Below are 10,107 nucleotides of genomic sequence, written 5' to 3'. Positions count from 1 at the left end.
AAGCAATACCTACTGAGAAGACCAGATATGCAATGAGAACAATAAAGGAGCAATCTAGAGGATGTCTCAGATGATAGAAACACGCACTTCTCAGAGGCGTTAAAGTACGAATAATGAGGATTTCGAATATAAAGAGACAGACTGAAAGGTATTGGATTCTCATGGTGACCGGAGAGCCATGGAGACACAAGTTTCAAGAGTGTGTGCTGGAAAAACTTCCTGTATTTGTATCGAGATGAACACACGACAATGAAAGGGACTGATATACCATCATTACTGGATCTTATCTTCACTTATACCAACGTGGATATTGAGAGCATTGTACATGATACACCACTTTGGTCGAAGTGATTATTCATTGCTTGATTATTGATCATGCGGTTAATGAGAATGTTAAAAGAAGGGCAGAGATGAAACAAGATCTTGCTGAGTTATAATCAAGGATGCAATACATAATTCAGCAGTCTATTGTGGTATCGTAGATTGGGAAAATAGAGATCTGTAGCTTAGAACCAGGCTTAATGGTGAAAGGTCCTGTGAAATGTACACTGAACTAGTAGGAACATGTGTGCATCTAGCCTCAGATAAAGAGAATGCAAAACTAGAGGGACAAATGGTGGATAAAAGCTGTCAAAAAAAAAGAGAGATGCTTGCAGAGGGAGGTGACTATCTAGCCAGCCAACATGGGTCAGGGATGAGAGATCAAAGGACGAGAATAGCTGGTTAAGAAAGGAGGAACAGAGAAACCTGAAAAAGAATATTGTGGACCTGATGCAACCAGAGGACATGATGCGAAAATAAACGAGATATTTTTGGGGAATTACGTAATGAAGTGCTTTTACGGTATACGAGAGGTGGATGTATGGAATGAACACTATGAAGACCATCGGGTCAGGTGATACGGTACACACTGTTCTTATAGCACGGTTCAGTTGTACCTGGTAGCACGGTTCAGTTGTACCTGGTAGCACGGTTCAGTTGTACCTGGTAGCACGGTTCAGTTGTACCTGGTAGCACGGTTCAGTTGTACCTGGTAGCATGGTTCAGTTGTACCTGGTAGCAAGGTTCAGTTGTACCTGGTAGCAAGGTTCAGTTGTACCTGGTAGCACGGTTCAGTTGTACCTGGTAGCACGGTTCAGTTGTACCTGGTAGCACGGTTCAATTGTACCTGGTAGCACGGTACACTTGGGTCAGGTAGTACGGTACACTCTGTTCTGATAGCACGGTACAATTGTGTCTGGTAGGACGGTACACTTGAGTCAGATAGCACGGTACGCTTGAATCTGTTAGGACGGTACAATCGGCTGTAATAACATGGTTCAGTCGGGTCTGGTCTACCTGGCTCCGACATTTCAAAACACACCAGAAGTAAGTCTCATATCTATTTTCTTGTGTGTATTAAAGTCAGATCTAAACACAATCTTTTCCTTCTTCCATTTATTTACGCTGGAACATTACGGGTGTATTTACATGGTCCTCTTTTGTCTTGGAATACATTTAATATTCGTTCGTGGAGACCTAATGCCGCTAAAGCGGTTTTAATTCCGTTTTTGAAGATCCTGAGCCCCTTCTGCTGGATAACCGGTTTTCCATAGGATCTGAAACCGCTCTGGAGGATCTGAGTTCGTTCACTCTGTATCCCTTGAATACGATCCTCTTCTTTTCTACCTGACTATAGATACTTTGCTAATAGTTTCTACTGCTTTGTATCTCTTTGTGTCATGACTCCCTTCTAAAGGGTTCTAAATCTGTTCTGGTGTGTTGTACATATGGTAAAGGGATTTTGAATCAGTTCTAAAAGATTTCTGAATCAGTTCCTTAGGTGTTCTATATGCGTTCTAAAGGATTCTGTGTCCAATACAAAACCTTTTATATGCGTTCTAAAAGAACCCGAATTCGCTTACGTGAGTTTGATTCGTTTTTAAGTAGATTTGAATCCGTTCCAAAACGGTTCTTAACCCATGGTACAAGGGCTCAAAAGCCGATCTAAAAGTGTTCTGTACTCCTTTTGAAAGAGGTCTGAATCCTTTGCAGAAGGGTTCTGAACCCGTTCTAAAGGCTATCACTCGCCTTTCCAGTATTTCGAAGCACACGACTCCTTGTTCTATAACCAGGACATGATCATGACTGAGGCTGTTGTTCACCCTTGTCCCCAAGAGAAAGTTCTCCCACGTACATTACTTTTACTTCTGTAATTGGAGGCTAAGTGCACCCATTTAGAGTCCCTCTTCTTCTCCAAGTGGAGGCTAAGTGCAACCATCTAGAGTCTCTCTTCTTCTCTAAGTGGAGGATATTTTCACCCTTGAATAGTCTCCTTTTTTTATGTCAGTGGAAGGTACTTCCCACTTAGATCACCCTGTCAGTGGAAGGTACTTCCCACTTAGATCACCTTATCAGTGAATGGTACTTCCCACTTAGATCACCCTGTCAGTGGAGGGTAGTCCCACCTACTTAGATCACCTTCCCCTTAATGAGCCACCTGGTGACCCTGTGACCTAGAACCTCGTCAGAGACCTGACCCCCGACCTGACCTGGGCGCAGCCAGACGCCTGACTGATGACCTGACCTTCCCTCTGGTCCTCAGCCAAAGCCAACGTAGATATCCCCACCTTATCCTCCACGCTATCAGTGGCGGATTACATTGTCCTCCCCTCCCAGCAGCTAGGTAAGCTCCCCTCCCAGCAGCTAGGTAAGCTCCTTCGTGCCTCTCCTCCTTCATGTATTTTTACCAGTCCTTAAAGTCCCCCCACTTTTTTTTTCTCCCAGTGGAAAGTAACCTCCTTCTTCTCCTTACGTAACGAGCCTTTTCCAGGTTTATGAGCTTTCCTATTTTTTTTTTTTTCCTGGTATTGACTTGAAGGCTCCTTTGTCTTATATGTAATCTCCATTTTCAACTCTTTAAGCTCCCGTTTTTTATCCTGCAGTTCCCGTTTTCTACCATTGTAATTCCCGTTTTCTACCCGTTAGTTCCCGTTTTCATGCTTTTTAATCTCTGTCTCTTTTTTTTTCATCTTTTCTTAATGTATAGTCTTTATTTTGCCTTTGTGTTGGGCGGTGAGGGTCATTTTTTTTTTTTTTTTTGCGGGAAATAATAGATCCTGAAGATTTCCCGTTTTCTGGGAAAGATGTGAGTCATGTGGTTGCCTTTCCCTGTCTGGGGCGAACCACGGAGGAAGAAATGTTTTCTGACCACATCGGATTCTGCCCAGAGACATATTGGGGGAAGGCTGAAGAGTCTACCAACTTTATCAGATAATCTAGTGCTCGCTCGCTCTCTCTCTCACTCTCTCTCTCTCTCTCTCTCTCTCTCTCTCTCTCTCTCTCTCTCCTCTCTCCCTCTCTCTCTCTCTCTCGACCGTCGTCTCGCACCATCCCTTTCCACCTGGAAGGGAATGAAACGGGCAAGAAACGGGTAAGAACACCGTGCTCCTCAATCCAGACCATATCTCGTGTATGAAGATGACGAGGAATGAAGGAATGAAGCAGCCAGGCCTCTGCAGGTGCCTTGAGACCTGACTCTTGAGAGCAGAAGGTTATACAAGGCGAGGCGGAAAGACAGAAGGAGGAGGAGGGGTCATCATGGGTAATCCTCGAGGGGTCATCCTCCACACATGAACTATGGGAAATAGGAGCCACACGTCGCGCCTCGGCTCCAACCCTTGGTGGATACGTGCAGACAGCTCACGGCGACAGCAGTTAAAATGATGCAGACAGCTCACGACGACAGCAGTTAAAATGATGCAGACAGCTCACGACGACAGCAGTCAAAATGACAGAGACAGCTCACGACGACAGCAGCATAAATGACGCCTGTAGAACAGGTAGAGAGCAGCAACATGGCAGGGGAGATGTGATCTCAGAGAATTTATGCGACGGAAAAGGATTTTGATTCCACTCTTGGTAATAGAAAGGTGGACGTGTTCAGCACTCTCTATACTTGGGTGTATCTGATACCTCGTAGATACAAGATTTCTGCTCAATAGAAATGAATAATGACGAGGTTTTGGAAAGTAAAATTTGTGATGTTGATTACGTGTGTGGGTTAACATGGTAGAGTGGACGGGGTCGGCTCTACCGGTGACCCACGGGGCTTGTGGGGGCTCTACCATTGACTCAGGGGGCGTGGGGACTCTATCAGTGAATCAGAGGGCGTGGGGACTCTATCAGTGACCCAAGGGGGCGTGGGTCTCTATCATTGACCCAGGAGGACGTTAGGATCTATCATTGACCCACGGGGCGTGAGAACTCTATCAGTGACCTAGGGGACGTGGGGACTCTATCACTGACCCAGAGGGCGCTGGGGCTTTATCATTAACCCAGGGGACGTGGGGACTCTATCACTCACCCAGAGGGCGTTGGGAGCTCTATCATTGACCCAGGGAGCGTAGGACTCTATCAGTGACCCAAGAAGCGCAAGGACAGGGGCTCTATCAGTGACCCGGGGGACGCGAGGACGGGGGCTCTATCAGTGACCCAGGGGTCTTGAGGGCTCCATCACTGGTCCAGGGGGTGGAGGCTGCGACCCTCCCGCCGCCCACTCAGTAAGGCTACACCGGGCGGTCTGTCACCACCACCTGACTCCCTCCGTGTGTCTTGACGGCCAGCCAGGCGCGTCCCGTTGGCGGAAAGATGAGAGTGAAGTCGCAGCCTTGGAAAAGTAGTGAGAGAGAGAGACTCTCTCTCTCTCTCTCTCTCTCTCTCTCTCTCTGTCTCTCTCTCTCTCTCACCTGTGGCAGCGTCCGCTACCTTGCGCGTCCTTGGTATCTCTGGAGCGATATATATATATATATATATATATATATATATATATATATATATATATATATATATATATATATATATATATATATATATATATATATATATATATCCGTTGGACGGCCTCCATTGCGAACGGAGGAGCGGACCATAACTTGCCCTGATGGACCACACCAATTATACAGAATTTACAACACTATAATTCTTGGTTTTGGTTCGGTCTTGCCACCAAGAAAATCTATATTTTCAACAGATTCTCTCTCTCTTTTTTCCCCCTTTTCCATTAAGACAATCATTGGCGTCTTGACTTTCTTCGTAAATTTTGGAACGCTTGACTTTGATTTTGAAGTTGTGAGAGGTCTTTTTTTAATGTGTATTTTCTAATTTGAATTGATGTATGGATTCAATTGAAGTTTTTTCTTTTTTTCACTTTCAGTCTCAATTTCATTTTCATTTTTCCCCTTTGACCGTCAGTTTGTTTGCAGTTTTCACATTCATAATCAGCTACAATTTCCTCCCTCACTCCGGTTATCAATTTCGTCTTTTCTTTTTTCGTGTTGAAGGCTCCGGTCACGGAAGACAGTCTACATCAAGACCGGACCTTAATTGAAATATAGAGAGAATTATGAAGGGAAAAAAAGAAAAGACAAGGGAAAGTATTTACGAATTTTTTGAGGACATGTAAAACCTGTCTTTTAAAATGTGACAAGTTGTAGTTATCGGGAAAGACGTGGGAAGGTAGAGAGTTCCAAAGCTTCGACGTGTAGAGAAAGAGGCTGAAACCTATTGTCATTTTTTTTTTTTTTATTTCCACTTTGGTCTTGACATTTGATATTCACTTTGATCTCTTACCTTGATCGTGGATTTAAGTGACTCTTCATTTCTTTCAAACTCTTAAGACTATTTTTCCTTTTCTCTGTTCACTTCTCCATCACTTTACCATTCTTTTTTTTTTTTCATTCAAAGCCCATGACGAGAACCTTCTAAATCAAAGCAAGAAATCCATCGTAATCTATTTTTTTCAACACCTTCCAGTTATCAGTTGATGGAAATGAAATATGAGAACACTTGCCAGTACATCCCTGACTCTTTCAGGGGCCATACTTACCGAGAGGCACTTTCCTCTTGGTCTCGTGGTTCTTCTGTAGGAGAAAGCTAACTAGCGCGGAAGGAACTTAGCGCTTCACCTTTGAGACAAACTTCGAGGCACTTTTGAGAGGATGAGGTGGCAAGTGCCACTCGAGGAGTGGGTATAAAGTGCCTCCAGAGAATGGCACAGACTCCGCGCTAAAAGCCTTTGCCTACATATTACACGGTAAACAAAAATGCGGATGGAAACTCTGTTTATTGTTGCTGCTCTTACCCTGGCCACTGCTTGTACCACTGCTGAGAGATGCCAGGTATGCCACTGCTAAGAGGTGCCACTTGTACCACTACTGAGAGGTACCACTTGTACCACTGCTGAGATATGCCAGGTGTACCACTGCTGAGAGATGCCAGTTGTGCCACTGCTGAGATGTGCATCTTGTACCACTGCTAAGAGGTGCCACTTGTACCACTACTGAGAGGTACCACTTGTACCACTGCTGAGAGATGCCAGGTGTACCACTGCTGAGAGATGCCAGGTGTACCACTGCTGAGAGGTGCATCTTGTACTACTGCTGAGAGGTGCTATTTTTACCATTACTGAGAGGTACAACTTGTACCACTGCTGAGAGATGCCAAGTGTACCACTGCTGAGAAATACCAGCTGTACCACTGCTGGGAAGTATCACTTGTACCACTGCTGAGAGGTACCACTTGCGCCACTCCTGGTAAGTACCAGTTTTACCAATAATGAGAGGTGCCAATGGTACCACTGCAGAAAGGTGCCACAAGTACCACTGATGAAGTAGCCACTTGTACCACTGCTGAAGTCTGCCAGTTACACCCATCATCCTATTTACTTATCTACCTACCTACCTACCTACATGCCTACCTACCAACTTACCTACCTACCTACCTACCTACCTACCTACCTACCTACTTACCTACCTACTTACCTACCTACCTACGTACATACATACATACATATACATACATACATACATACATACATACATACATACATACATACATACATACATACATACCTATCTACCAACCTACGTACATACATACATACATACATACATACATACATACATACATATATACAAACATACCACTACTAGAGGATGCCACTTGTACCCACCTTCCTACCCACTTACATTCCTGCTTGCCGACCTACTACTTACCTACCTATCTACTTACCTATCTACTAAACTTCCTTCCTACTGTCTACTAATGTACCTGCTTACTTACCTATATATCTTCTACGTACCTACTTACTTACTTGTCTACCTATCTACCACCAGTGGAGGCTCCAAGCTGAACCCACCTTCCTACCTACCTACCTTTCTACTTAACCACTTTTCTACATTCCTGCCTTCTCACCTGTCTACTTACCCACCAGCCTTACTGCACACACACACACACACACACACACACACACACACACACACACACACACACAAACACACACACACACACACACACGTGTAGGCATAAAGCCTCCAACAAAACATTTGCATGTAAATAACGTTCAATATTCGCGAATGTGCCCAATTTTTGCCCTGTTGCATTGACAACAAATGCTTCTCCTTTATGTAGTACGGCCCGTTGACGGGGGCGTGCCACACCAACTACATACCACCACCACACCACGTCTACTGAGTCTACCACACATACTACATTACCACCAGCACACCACATCTACTGAGTCTACCACACATACTACATGCCACCACCACACCACGTCTACTGAGTCTACCACACCAACTACATGCCACCACTACACCACATCTACTGAGTCTACCACACCAACTACATACCACCACCAAACCACATCTACTGAGTCTACCACATCAACTACATCACTTCATATCTACCGAGTCTACCACACCTACTTACTACATTACAACCACCACACTACATCTACTGAGTCTACCACGCCAACTACATACCACCACCATCCCACATCTACCGAGTCTATCACACCAACTATATACCACCACCATCCCACATCTACCGAGTCTACCACACTACATACCACCACAGCATATCTATCCATAACATCCATTTTCTACAAAGCGTTCTCTACCAAGCACACATTACTTACAAAAATATATCAAGAGAATTGTTCTACGCAGGTTAGACTGAAGTGTAGTGTAGTGAAGATGAAGCTGTAGTGGTTGAGAAGGAAAACAGGGTGAGGGAGGCACGGATGAGTTTGGTATGTGAGTTGTGCAAATGGTTTGAAGGTCGAGCGAAGGGGATCTAAGAGTCTTGGGTTGATGTTGATGTGTTTCTTCCTACGTAACACCGAGAATCTTGGTGAAGTGGACAACCTGGAGGGAGCTGGGACCCTTGCGAGGCAACGGGATGGGACAGGGTCGTAATAAATGCTGACGAGCAAGATTACAATTTTGAGTTTGGTTGGTGGTGACTTAGGGGCGCAAAGGACCCATTCTGGAGACTGGTGAACACTTTGTGTTGTGCGATGTCGTCGGGAAAACTGCTGTTATCGTTAACACCAGAGATGTTGACGTAATTCCATCCAGCAGGTACATTCAGCAAGGCAGCCTTTATAAAGACGAGTAAACATACAGTGACTGACTGAGAAGATGGAGATGGTTCCCTGGAAGCAGACGGCACATTCCCGCTCCCTGAGGATGTCTACAAAGCCATGGAAAGAGATACCGCAACCTAAGATGGACGCCTTTGCTCATGATTTGGTGACTTGGTCGAAAAGTTATGATGAAGTTAACAAAGGTGGGAGTCCCAGAGACCTTCTTACTCTTTAGACAACGACAGGTAAAGGTGAGGGAGGCAGCGACTGAAGCTCCATGGATATAACAATGTCTCCATAAGCCTTAAAAACGCGCAACTTTGACAAAATACGTTTGGTATCACGATTTCAGCAATGGCTCGTATCTCACTGAGAGGCTGTGGTCGTGCTGAGATCGATGGTGAGAAGACTTATGACGATGTGCGGTCAGCTGGATGTTTTGATTGCCAGAGGGAAATAGTGGCGATGGGAGGTCAGCTGGATGTTTTGATTGCCAGAGGGGAAACAGTGGCGATGGGAGGTCAGCTGGATGTTTTGATTGCCAGAGGGGAAACGGTGGCGATGGGAGGGAAAGAGGATTTGGTTACCTCAGAACCTGCAGACTTTCCTGAGTCACTGCTTGATTTCACGTTAAATCCTCTTGTTGATCTATCCCTACATCTCTCGAAGAACTGTTCACTGTTTTGATCAGGTCGCTCCTCACTCTTCTCTCTATGTCTTAAGACAATGGGGTTTGTCTGACGACTCCAAATGTTGATTCAGAAGAGGGTGGCAGGTGGTGCCAAGGTGAGGGAGTCTCTAAGGGAGTGATCGAGTTAATCAGTTCATCTGCCTCGTCACTGAAGAGGTGATTGACGCAGGGGAAGGAGGGAAGTGTCCTTGTTCAGACCGATCACCTCCCTCAGTGTCCCTCACCAGTGGCTGACGCTGGGCTGTTTCAGGTGCTGGAGCTCAGTGGAATAATAAGATTTCCTCGTATTGTGTATTCTGCAAATTACTCTATGAAGAGCCTTATATATATATATATATATATATATATATATATATATATATATATATATATATATATATATATATATATATATATATATGCAAGCAATTTTTTTACACGCTTTTCCCAAACATAATTCTGACTGACGACAAAAAAGCATCCAAATTACGGATTCCACAACACCATATGTTTTGTCCCTGTGTTGTTTACATGCCGGCCCGGGGCACTGGGAGCCAACACTAATTGGTGTTGAGTGAGTAATGTCCTGGCCTTTACTGCAGCCATAGCTCACACGGGAGCCGCTCAACATGGCTTTTCCATCGGCTGTAACAGCCTAGTATGTACAGACTAGATCTCAATACGATTTTTAATTGCCTTTGCTGGTTAGTTCGCCCCCTGTGGTTAGTTGGTTGGCTGGTTGTTTAGGGGGCTTCAGACCAATCAAATTACAAGAGTCGTTAAGGCTGCCAGGGTTCAAACTACCTAGCAACGTCTTTTGATGTTTACATGAGTTTCCATGAGAAAGACAGATAACAAGAGGCCCGATTGGCCCACGACTGGGTTGTCTGAAAAGATAAAAGTGATTTAACTTGACCAGAAAAATGTAGTTCCGCTCAGTACTCTTTTAAGTTATCACCAATTTCCCCGTTACTGCTATCGTTTATACATTTATTTCTGGCGGCTTTTCTCGACGTATACCTGAATTAGA

Source organism: Panulirus ornatus, chromosome 57 (genome assembly GCF_036320965.1).
Source record: "Panulirus ornatus isolate Po-2019 chromosome 57, ASM3632096v1, whole genome shotgun sequence".
NCBI classification, from domain to species: domain Eukaryota; kingdom Metazoa; phylum Arthropoda; class Malacostraca; order Decapoda; family Palinuridae; genus Panulirus; species Panulirus ornatus.
This window is presented reverse-complemented; position numbering follows the sequence as displayed.